The sequence below is a fragment of the Oncorhynchus clarkii genome, unplaced genomic scaffold (assembly GCF_045791955.1).
Source record: "Oncorhynchus clarkii lewisi isolate Uvic-CL-2024 unplaced genomic scaffold, UVic_Ocla_1.0 unplaced_contig_391_pilon_pilon, whole genome shotgun sequence".
In the NCBI taxonomy this organism is placed as follows: Eukaryota; Metazoa; Chordata; class Actinopteri; order Salmoniformes; family Salmonidae; genus Oncorhynchus; species Oncorhynchus clarkii.
The window spans coordinates 102,980-115,372 of record NW_027258018.1 but is presented as its reverse complement, the minus strand read 5'-3'; the positions used below and the strand labels follow the sequence as shown (position 1 = coordinate 115,372).

The 12,393-nt window shown below is 43.9% G+C and overlaps 1 protein-coding gene across 1 annotated transcript in view; it reads right to left on the bottom strand.

Moving 5' to 3' along the window:
* Positions 1-12,393, bottom strand: part of LOC139394529 (zinc finger protein 271-like) — a 55,255-nt gene that overhangs the window by 42,052 nt on the left and 810 nt on the right. The gene's annotated exons all lie outside the window — the stretch shown is intronic.

Genomic DNA, 12,393 nt, shown 5'->3' with positions numbered 1-12,393 from the left:
AGTGCTGCATTCCCTTGTTTAGCGACCCCTATATTTAATGCATCGCTCCCAAATGTAGCTGACTCTTCTGCAGGTTGTCCTCTAATCAGGGAGGTAAAATATATCTCCCATTTCCATGTGTTTTTTTTTGTTGTGTCAGTTTCAACAGCACGTACAACCTAATTTCCCACCTAATCGATATCAGTGATTTATTGCTATTTGTCAAAACAACAGTGTTTCTGGTGCTTGTGCAGTTTATAAGGAGCTTGTTTAAAAAATACAAGTAATATGATTATTGTGGCAGATGTTTGTGTAAATAGCACATGTTATGTTTAGGTTTTCAATTTATCCCCAAACTGTTCCTGCATATTGGTTATTGATTTGGACACGTTAAAACTGTGTTTTGACATTGGGCTATCCCACCAAGCAAAATTATATTGAAAAGACATTGAAAATATGACTATGCAATCAAATATTTCATATTTACATTTCATGTAACATTTGGTAGTGATGTTTATTCATGCAACCAACATGACAATTTTTTGGTACTATTATATTGACATTGTTGCCCTGTTTTTAGAATATCAGGGTTAATACGTATTGAAACTGCACTGTTGGTTAGGGGCTCATAAGGAAGCATTTCACTGTTGTATTCGGTGCATGTGACTAATACAATTTGATCTGAGTTTTGTTTGGGCTCGTTCCAAGAGGACGAGAGTTCTAGAAGCAAGTGAGTTGTAGGATTCTATAGAAAGAAAAAGGAGAAATAAATAACATGATTCTTTATTATTATTTAGGAATAGGTGTTTTTTCTTGTTTTTAATTGTTGACAGCCAGTAAAAACCATGTTTAAATTGGTGAAGGTGAAGCGTTGTAGTTGATTATAATGTGAAATGGAAGTTGTTTTCTGTTAGTGTTGAGCAAACGTGTCCAACAAAAATATAGGATATGTTTGTTGTCTTAAGGGGGAAGGTGATACAGGCTTTGGTTTTTCCATTTATGTTTTGAGGTTGGACTTTAGCACGTCTATCTCGTTAGCACGTAGGACGCACTGATTGGTGTCACCTCGTTAGTCAGTATGTGTTACACCTGTGCTGGCTTGTCCATCTCGTTAGTGAGAAGGTTTTTCACCTGAGCTGGTCCAGGTTCTATTTAAGAGTGTCTGGCCCAGTGCTCCAGTTGTCTTGATAGATGTGGAGAGTCAACACCTTTAGTTGCTCCACCTTTTTGGTTAAAATATGTTTTCATTCCAAGTTGAAGCTTCTTTCTGAAGAGAGCTTATTTTTTAAAATGAATCAATACAAGCAAACAAGATCGGTTCCGGGGATTGGTATGGCAAATACCTTACGATTTGCCTGGACTGAAAATGAGATGGAGCCGTGGAGTAGAGAGACATTTGGAAGGACTATTTTGATGGGATGCCTCAGGATAGAGGTGAAGGAAGTGCTCTGCCTTCAAGGGAACCCGAATGAGAAGGCTTTCGATGTGACGTTTCACAAAGAAGAAAAACACGACGAAGTAATGAAGATGGCAAAGGAAGCGGAGAAAACGGGACCCCTGTGCCATTATGCGGTGACCAGCCTGGCGAAGAACAACTTCAGGGTGGTCACCGTAACCATGTACAATCCGCATGTGAAAGATGACGAGGTGAGGGCCTTTCTGGGGAGGTACATGGACAATGTCTCCTCAGCGAGGTACCTCAGGGACTCCCTGGGTTTCTGGACCGGGAGAAGAGGGTTCCAGGCGTTACTCAGGGAGTCCCCGAAGAGTGTGGATGGCTACCTCCATCCTCCGGCGATGTTCTCCCTGGGGGCTGACAGGGGAACACTCTACTATGCCCGTCAGCCCCCGTTCTGCAGGCGTTGTATGGCCTACGGCCATATCCTGGCCTCGTGCAGTGCCAAGAGGTGTCGATTTTGTGGGTCGGAAGAGCACGAGGCCAAGGAATGTGACGAGCCCAAGGCTTGCCACGGGTGTGGCTCAAGAGCACACCTGTGGCGTGATTGCCCGGCTCGTCACAGGTCATACGCGTCTGCAGCTGGGGGGGGAGCGGGGGATGGGGGGAGGAAAGAAAGGACGCGTGCGGATTGCATGGATGGCACAGGGGAAAAGACGGCGCAGGAAGAAGATGGGAAGAAGGATGAGGTGGGAAGAAAGAGGCGAGGAGAAGAAAAGAATGGAACAGAAGGAGAGAAGAAAAAGGGGACGGAAGAAGGTGGAGGAGCTGAGAAGAGGGAGAAGGGGACAGTCGTACGAGAAGGAGTGGAAGAGGGAACGGGGACAGTGACGGAGAAGGAGGGAGGAGGGGAGGTGGGAGGGGAGGGGGTGGTAGGGGGGGAGATGGGGGGAAGGAGTGGGGGGACAGCCTGCCGGGCTTCCTCGAGGTCGAAATGAGGGATTTGGTGGAGGGGTTAGTGGGGATGGGACGTTGTGTCTCCCCGCTACCTCCTTCACCAAAGAAGAAAGGGATAAAGAGGGGGAGCTTGGCAGGAAGTGAGAGGGAGGGGGGTGTGGAGGGGGAGGGGGGGGTTAAGAGAGTGGCGGGGGGGGGAGGGGAGGGTAATTTGTCCTCCCGGTTTGCCTCAGCCCCTTGCATTTTAGTGGATGACTCCAGTGAGGGGTCGGTGGGTTGTTTGCTAGAGGGATCCCAACTCCTGTTTGGGGAGATGGGGTCCCCTATATGCAGCCCCGAGGCAAACAGGGAGGGGGGGATGGTGGGTGGGGAGGGAGGGAGGACCCAACACACTGCCTGGATCATGGGTTGGGATGGAGGACGGGGGGGCGTCAGGAGAGGAGAGGACGTCCCCGCCGGTGGAGATGGACCAGGGGAGCATCGGGTGAGTCTCCTGGTTTTTCTTTGGGTTTTGGGTTTTTTATTTGTTGTAAATATTTAAATGAATAGTTCTGTTTCTTTTTTTAGTCTAAATGTTAGGGGGTTAAGGGATAATGTTAAAAGGAGGGCGGTTTTTTGTTATTTAGAGGGTGTGGGGTTTGATTTCTGTTTTTTACAGGAGGCTCACCTGAGGGATGGTGGGGATGTGTGTAGATTTAAGAGGGAGTGGGATAAGGGGGAATCTTTTTGGGGCATAGGAGGGGTGCACTCAACAGGAGTAGGGATTTTGTGTGGGCATAGAGAGGTTAAAATAGAGAACACTTTTGTAATAATGCAGGGTAGAGTTTTGGGGATAGATGTTAAGTTTAGAGAAGCTAGATATAGGTTAATTGGGGTGTATGGGCCACAGGTGGCGGCAGACAGGAGGGAGATGGTGGACTGTCTGGCGCCCCTGTGTGTTACAAACAGGCACTTGGTGATAGGAGGAGACTTTAATATAGATTTAGGGTTAGGCGGTGATAGCAGTGCAGGTGCCATCTCTGGGCTAATGGCTTGCCATGGTCTGGTTGATGGTGGCCTGCACACTACTCCGGCAATGGTCGGTCCTACATGGCGCAACTCCAGGGGGGTTGCGCGGAGGCTCGACTACATTTTTGTATCCAGGTCTTTGGGTCAGTTGTCTGGGCGACTGTTGCCTGTTTTCTTCACAGATCACGACGGGGTGTTCCTGCAGGTGGGGTCGCCAGTCTGCCTCTTCGGTAGGGGGTACTGGAAGTTAGATCGGGATATACTGGAGGAGCAGGCTTTCGTTGATGCATTTTTTTGTTTCTTTCGGAGGCTTGACGGCCTCCGGTCCATGTGCGAGGGGGTGTTAGAGTGGTGGGATTTAGTCAAGGGGAGGATAAGGGCTTTTATAATAAGATATTGTAGAAGGAAAAAAAGGGAGGAAAGGAGGGAGGTGGATCGTATCCAAAGGTTAATTGAACTCGAGTACGAGGCAGGCAACCTCGGCGGGTCGATTGACTGGGAGAGATTCGCAGCCCTAAAGGCGCAGCTCAGGGAGCTGCAGGAGCAGAAGGCTCGAGCTTTCCTGGAGCGTGCGCATAGTGGCTTTCTAGAACATAATGAGACTTGTTCCGCTATGTTCTTTAAGTCGGTTAGGGCCAGACAGAGTAGGAAGGTAATGAAGGGAGTTAGGGAAGAAAATGGTAGTATAGTAAGTAAACCAGAGGAAATGGTCAGAGTGACAACTGATCATTTCCAAGGTTTATTTAAGGAAAGGGAAATAGATATAGAGCAGGGAAACGTGTTTTTAGAACACTTGTCCCGGCGGTTGCCAGAGGACATTAGAGACGTGATGGAGGCCCAGATCTCACTAGAAGAGGTTGAGAGCGCTCTTAGGAGGATGGGAAAAGGGAAGGTGCCTGGGATGGATGGGCTGCCGGCTGAGTTTTACCTCAAGTTTTGGGGTATACTTGGACCAGTGGTTCTCGAAGTCTTGAAGGCCATCCTTGAGACGGGGGTCCCGGGGGGATCAATGGCTGTTGGTGTGCTGTCACTTCTTTATAAGAAGGGGGAAGCAACTGACCTTGGCAACTGGCGGCCATTGACCATGCTGTGCGTAGATTACAAGATTCTTGCAAAGGTTTTAGCAGACCGGTTGCGCACAGCCCTTCCCTACGTCGTCCACGAGGATCAGACGTGCGGGGTAGAGGGCCGCTCTATAAGATGGAACCTACAGTTGATCAGGGATTCCATCGCTTGGGTTGAAGATAGAGGGCTGCCTTTAATGGTAGCAGCGCTAGATCAGTCGAAAGCTTTTGATCGCGTGAATAGATCTTTTCTATTCAGGGTGTTAGGTAGATTAGGATTTGGGGAGAAGTTTATAGGATGGATCCGTACTTTATATGTCGGAGCGGGGTGTCGAGTTAGTGTAAATAGTCACTTAGGTGACGTTTTTGACCTCTCGTCTGGGGTCAGGCAGGGATGCCCACTCTCGGCTCTCCTCTTCGTTCTGTACATGGAGCCTCTGGGGGCTGCCATTAGGGCAGACACAGGGGTGGAAGGCTTGTTGATCCCTGGAAGCGGTGGGCTGCGTGTTAAGATGACGCAGTACGCCGACGACACTTCCTTGCTGTTGTGCAAGGACTCGTGCCTGACAAGGTCCCTTGCCATCTTTGGGGATTTCACCCGAGCGTCGGGAGCAGTTCTGAACCATGCAAAGTCTTCCGTCAAGTTTTTCGGAAGATGGCGCGGTAGAACGGATGTGCCTGGGGGGTTATCTCTCTGTGAAGGGGCCCTGAGGATTCTCGGGGTTCATTTTGAGACCTCCGGCTCAGCGACGCTAAACTGGAACATGCGTATCGCAGTGGTACAGAGGAAGCTAGCAATGTGGAAGGCTAGGTATTTGTCTTTTATGGGCAAAGTCCTGGTCCTAAAGGTGGATGTGTTGCCGTCTCTTTTGTATGTGGCATACATCTACCCATTGCCGGCTTGTCTGAGGAGGCCTCTAGTGAGGCTTGTGTTTCAGTTTATGTGGAGTGGCAGGTGCGAGTGGGTCGCCAGGGCACGCATGATCTGTCCCATCGGGGAGGGAGGTAGGGGGGTACCACATTTCCCCCTCAAGCTGGACGCCATTTTTGTTTCTTTCTTGTTGACGGAGCTTGCTCGTCCGGTTATACACCCGTCCGGTTACCTCCTGCGGGTGTTCTTCTCGTATAAGGCGAGAAGCGTAATGGTGTGGTCTAACGCGGGTCCTCGGGCGGAACAGCTGCCGTGGCATTTTGGCCATGCGGCCAAGTGGCTGCGTGCGCACCCCGAGGTTGAAGTTGCCCGAGTAGGTTTAGACCACAGGCACCTGTACGAGGAGGTCAGGCAGGCAGGAAGTCCTGCGCCTGTAGCGGGCATCTCGTCAGTGGTCTGGGAGGGAGTGCAGGCGCGGGGCCTGGACAATAGGCTCAAGGACCTGAATTGGTTGGGCCTCCATAAGTGCTTGCCGGTACGTGCCATCTTGTACCGGTATAGTTTGGTGCAATCCCCCACCTGTCCAAGATCCTCTTGTGGCAGGGAGGAGACTGTGCGCCATGCCTTTTGGGACTGTGCCTTTGCCGGACTAGTCTGGGCTAGGGCACGGGTAATGCTAGGTGTGGTTAGGAGTGATTTTGTTGTGACATGGGCTAGGCTAGAGAGAGGCGTAGGGAGAGCAAAGGGAACGGATAGGGACAGGTTTCTGCTCTGGCTTCTCATGAGTCTCTTTAAAAAGGGACTGTGGGAAGCCAGGCAGAATTTAGTCAAGACAGGGAGAGATTGGGGGGTGGAAGGGATAGTGAGAAGGGTGGAAGGTGATTTGAGGGGGAAGATGAAGAGGGAGGAGAGGAAGTGGGGGAAGCATGCGGCACGGGAGAGGTGGAAAGGGGGTTTAGGGCTGGGAGTGTTAGAGTGAGTTTGGTAAGGGGATAGATTAGGGAAGGGGAGATAGGGAAAGGGTTAGGTATTGGTTAGGTATGACGGGGAGGGACGATGCTCCCCTGAGGTTTGTTTTTGTTTAATGTTTTTGTAAATACAATTAATTAAGAATGAATGAGAATTATGATTTTGTAATAGTATGAATGGTATTGATTGTAATAAATTATTTTAACCACCTTTAGTTGCGCTACCGTTTTGGTTTGCTTCCTGTTTTTAAGTTTGTTGTGGGTTTTTCTCTTGTTTGCCTCTTCTTGGGCAGATTTAGTGGGTCTCATGGTGGGTGTCTTTTAGGTCCCAGTTGTTGTTACTAGTCAACTTTCAGTGGACACTGAGAGCAAAACTTCAACATTATGTTATTGTACTTTTATTGTATCAAATGGTTGTTTTATGCAACAGAATAGAGGGTTCTTAGAACTATTGTGTCTGTGTTCTACTGAGGATGGGCTTCTGGGAGAAAACACTGACAGGAGATTTACAATGTCTTTTGGGTGATTAAAACCTAAAGAGACAGTATTCCAGATTATGAGTTAATGTTTCTGTTCTATATGTTACCAGGGAGAGATGACCTCAGGGCCAGACCCTGGTTTCTACACAGAGTACTGTTTTTACAGCAGATGCTGTCTGCTGTGAATTATAAGTATCTTTCATACAAATCTTAACCTTGTGACCCGTTGTATACATCTGTTGTTGGTCATATAGGTTGAAAGGGGTGTATCTTAGCTATAAAAGACCTTTGTATTTTTGTCTCGTGGCTCTCAACGAATCATCTGGGGGTGATTAGTTGACCAGCCAATATTATCGTAGAGCACTCAATTGATTCACTTTATATGTGTGTGTTGGATTGACCTGCTCCCTTATTAATAAGTGAATAAAGATTTAGTTTAAGAATAAATCTGACTTGTGTGATAAGTTTGTTTCTCATTTGATATTAAAGAAATTAACAACCACATTTGGCAATGTGAATCTTGACTTGGTGACTCTGAGTATAAATGTATGAGTTGCATTATCCTAGGAACTAACCATGAGATAGATATTCCTGCAGGTAAAAATATTGTTGAAAAACTAATTGATTAGGTATGTTTGGGAATAGCATTGTGTGACTGATATGAGAGTTGTGTGAATGTGGAAATGAGTCTTAATCTGACGTTTGGATAGTAACATATAGAAATATGCTTACTCAGATTATTGAAATTATTGAACCTTTGGGGTTCCTTTTTTAACTCCCTGTCCACCTTCCCTCCATTATAAAAACATATTTTAATAATATTGACTTAAATAATTAATTGTTTATTTAGTGGCACGACAAATGTGAATTCATATTTACAAAACAATTTACCCAACACATTTTTTAAAAATGATGATGTACAATAAAAACAACATACATTAAAAATGAATCATAGGTAAACTAACAACATTGCAGACTTGATAATAAAATGCAGATTTTTCAGCTTTAGTGTGTATATCATATTCACTTAGTTATGTTAGGAAGTTTGCCATCTTTATGACCGGCCCTGGTAACTTCACCCAACTTCTCTTATCCCCAGAACACAGTAACTTAATAACATAAGTGTTTTTCTGACATTTTTGGGAAATTTAAGGGACATTTAAAAAAAAAATACAGCCGAAGCAGAGCCCCAAGTCCCATGGAGACGTCCTCGAGGGCGTGGATGTTCTCCCCATCAAAGGCCAGCGGGATTTCACTCTCATGGTGAAATGGATTTCCGCCGATGTGCAGTAAAGGAGTGAAGAGCGGGGAAATCTGTGTCAACAAAAGTAAGAAAAGATTAATACACATACAATTAACAAAGACCATAACAAATGTTCAGCTGTAGTTTTATATAAGCATGCACACCTATGTTTATGAAGAAACAGATGATTGGTGCATAAGCATACCATGTCACGGACATAAAGGCCACTCGGGTCCTGAAGAGGTAGGGCAAGAGCAGAATCGCTGCTGTGGTCTCCAGTCCTAGTAAAGCATTGATCTTACTACACTTGCTAAATTTATTACAACATTTTATTACATTAGAGAAAGGGAAGGAATAAGAGCAAATCCCTCTTCTGTATTTTCCTTCAGGGACTGTCAAAATAGCAGGATGATGTCCTCACCCCTGCCTCGCCTCTCTACCTCTGCTAGTCATTGAATTCTCTTTTTGTCTATATCCATTCCATGGACTTGATTAATTTCTGAGAAGTTCTGAAAAGATAATTAACGCGGACATGTAACGTTTCCAAAATGGGATAGTATTGTCCATGTAACGTTTCCAAAATGGGATAGTATTGTACATGTAACGTTATGCCCCCTTGTGAGTTAATAGTGTTGCTGGCTGTAGCAGGCTATATAAAGAGAAAGACCTCCATTGACGATTCAGTTCGTTGTAACATCTCGTCTGGACAGGTCACCGTCGTTAGTTAGTTAACGTTTGCTAGTTCATTATCACAAAACTGAGAACTGCTCTAGATTGGAAACTTACGTTAATGAGAGTGTAAATCCATGTTGGCTTCATGGAAACGATATACAATACATGGGAACAAATATAGTTGAGGGAAATAATCCAAACCTTGTTGTGCCTAGTTAGGACATAACGTTATCTAGCTAGATAACGGTACTGTACTGTTGCTCATACAACGCCGACCGTCAAACCCGGCTTTCTAATATTTACGGTAATTAACTATAGTAACATTACGGAAGATATTCACAGAAAACCATCATTGTCTTCGTTATTCATTATTAGTATGTTATATTATTGTAATTATTATTTCTAGACATATTCAGAGCCAAAAATCAACCCAACTTAACCTTTTTAACTTGCTGTCGCATCCAAACTTGTCACCATCGTTTTCAGTTGTAATTACGAAGTTCCCGGAAGAAGTCCAGCAACAACGGAGGTTCCTCGATGAACCCACCTTCTAACAAGTTCTTTGAAGAACCTTTTGGGGCTGTTTGTTTGAATGCTAAATGACGAGACAGAGGCATTGATGCGAGTAACCAGTCTTGTTCAGTACATCACAACACATCCGGGTATCTCAAGCACCCCGGTAAAACCCAAGAGTTGCAGTAATGAACATTTACCAACAGATGGCATCACTGTGCCATCTTACACCCATAACACTGTTTTTCATTGACCAAGAACCCTACGGTTCTTAGGAGATCTGAGAACAACTCCAGTTGAACTCTTCATTTTTAGAGTTGACGTCGGCTCTATTTACTCTCAGATTCAAAACATGATGATTAGCATCAACGATCAAGTCAGCTGCGGCTGCTCCAATACAGTATGAGGTGAGACGGTGAACTGATTTTGAACTGGGCAGTCAGCTGCTGCTGCTCTAATACAGTATGAGGTGAGACGGTGAACTGATGGTGAACTGGGCAGTCAGCTGCTGCTGCTCCAATACAGTATGAGGTGAGACGGTGAACTGATGTTGAACTGGGCAGTCAGCTGCTGCTGCTCCAATACAGTAAGAGGTGAGACAGTGAACTGATGTTGAACTGGGCAGTCAGCTGCTGCTGCTCTAATACAGTATGAGGTGAGACGGTGAACTGATGTTGAACTGGGCAGTCAGCTGCTGCTGCTCCAATACAGTATGAGGTGAGACAGTGAACTGATGTTGAACTGGGCAGTCAGCTGCTGCTGCTCTAATACAGTATGAGGTGAGACGGTGAACTGATGTTGAACTGGGCAGTCAGCGGCTGCTGCTCCAATACAGTATGAGGTGAGACGATGAACGGATGTTGAATCATAATGATTAAGTTAATTCAAATTAATTAGTGAAACTGTTAAAAAAGAGTATATGTCATATTAAATATATTACTCTATTGTTGTCATATAGAAACATAATGGAATATTGTACATCATATTAGCATCAACATACATTATTGTTTCATTCAATTTCACATAATAAGGATATTTCATATTTTCAAGTTCAGAAATCAGAACCCATCACCTGCTATCTGGGATCCTTGGGACACCCTTACCCTAAACCCTACCTTAACCATTTTAAATGTCAACTTCAACGGGCTAGTGACGTCCCAATAATCTATCTCTACCTGAAAATACATGATCTCAGTGATTAATAGTTGGTATTCAGCAGTCATAAAGCCTTATTAACTTTAATGAACTGCTAAAATAGTGATTTTGTCAGACAGCAGCTCTACACTTTATTGACTGACTGATCCATTCATCCTTCCATCCCTCCTCAGCCTTCCTCTCCTCTGAAGACCCAGTGAGGTTGGAGCTCAGTCAGAGAGCTGTTGAGGGACTGGTTAGGAAGAACACTTCTACAGCCAGAGAGGTGAGAGGTCAAAGATGGTAAATATTTATGTCCCCTTAGCGGTTCATCACATAAGCAAAAGGTAATATGTTCCATCATCCATGTTTATTTACATTAGTACAAATTGTCCACTGATATTGCTGTAATTTCTCAACCCTTTTGGCTGTATGAAAGTTAATTTCCCATCAGACACAAACATTTGTTCTTTGATATTATGAAGGTAATGTATGTAGAATTTACTTTCCCCACATCTCTTTACATTGTTTATGCATATTTGGTGGCCTGACTGCGTCCAAGGCCCATCCTGTTAGATCTGAACCTAATGGAGTGATCGGATGACAGAAATCACATTTAGGTGCCAGGTGTAACTGAGGCCATAAATGCTCCATATCCATTACTTTGAGAGTTTTATATAATATTACTAAATATATTTCTTTCTGTGTTGCAGGGGCAGTCAAGAAATGGAACGGCAAGGCCACAGAACATGACATAAGCAGAGCTGTGGGAGACCACCTCAAGCCCCTGGTAGAGCTGGGGGTGGTGTTCACCTCTCCACCACGCCTTCAGCAGGCTGGAAAAGTGGGATTGATCTGTTTGATCCATTTGTCTGTTTCAGTTTTCAGTAGTTTGATCGTTTGATGTATTGTTCATTTCAACATTTTTCATTTTCAACAAATGCACTGGGTTGGTTGAAAAGTGATACTAAACTTACATACCATGCACTGAATTGATACTGTTTTTCATACTAAGATGGACCATGCGCTATAATGACAAGGTAGAAGATAGCATGAAAGACAATATAAATTCAGTCTAAGATGGACCATGCGCTATAATGACAAGGTAGAAGATAGCATGAAAGACAATATAAATTCAGTCTAAGATGGACCAAAATATGCCTTTGCACATATTTGTTCATTGGTTTAGCAAGAGTCTGTTGATTGGTTGGTCACTGAGTTAATTGGTTTTGAAATATGATCAGATCAAGCTTTATTTATACAGCACGTTTCAGACATGGATGCAACACAATGGATTCACAGGAAAAAAACTAACTGAAATATTTAGTACACAACAAACAGAAACTTAACTGAAAGACTGAGCATTTTAAGGAAATGTCATTGATTTAAATATTAACAATTGGATGCAACATCCAATACAAATTATAAACTTGTTTTACTCCATTGTTTGTTGTTATGTTCTCCATCAAGAAACCCCAAAAACTAAATGTTACATGAATTGGAAAAAATATCAAAAGCAAATGTGATTGGTGAGGCATGGAATAATAAAACATATCTTTGTCAGGCTGAATGTTTGAAATATGAGGTGATTTGAGTCATGCTTCTTTAGTAGTGGAATAAAGACAATTAGCGCTTGAATGTTGTCAATAAATACTGGAGTGATGTTAAATTGTTAATAATATTGATTATAGGTGTATAAGCTGCAAATACGTGGAAATTAAGTTATGAAAAAAAACCTGAAAATATATACTTTATAAACAATACAAAACATACAAACATTAACATCACACCTGATCTTTTTGTTAAATCACATAAATAGAACTCATTCAATTCAGAGCCTGGATTCGTCCCCAGAGGCTAATATCCATATCATGCTGAAATCAATTTATCAAATTGAACAGGGGGCAAACGTTTAGGGTTCTACATTGTGAAATTCATTAAAATACTCCTACTACAATGTTACAACATTCTACATTGTGACATCATTAGAATACTCCTACTACAATGTTACAACATTCTACATTGTGACAAAATTTCATTGATATCATGAAACAACTCCATGTATTTTCTGATGTTTGAATAGATATATTTTATCAGAGTATCTCTTGT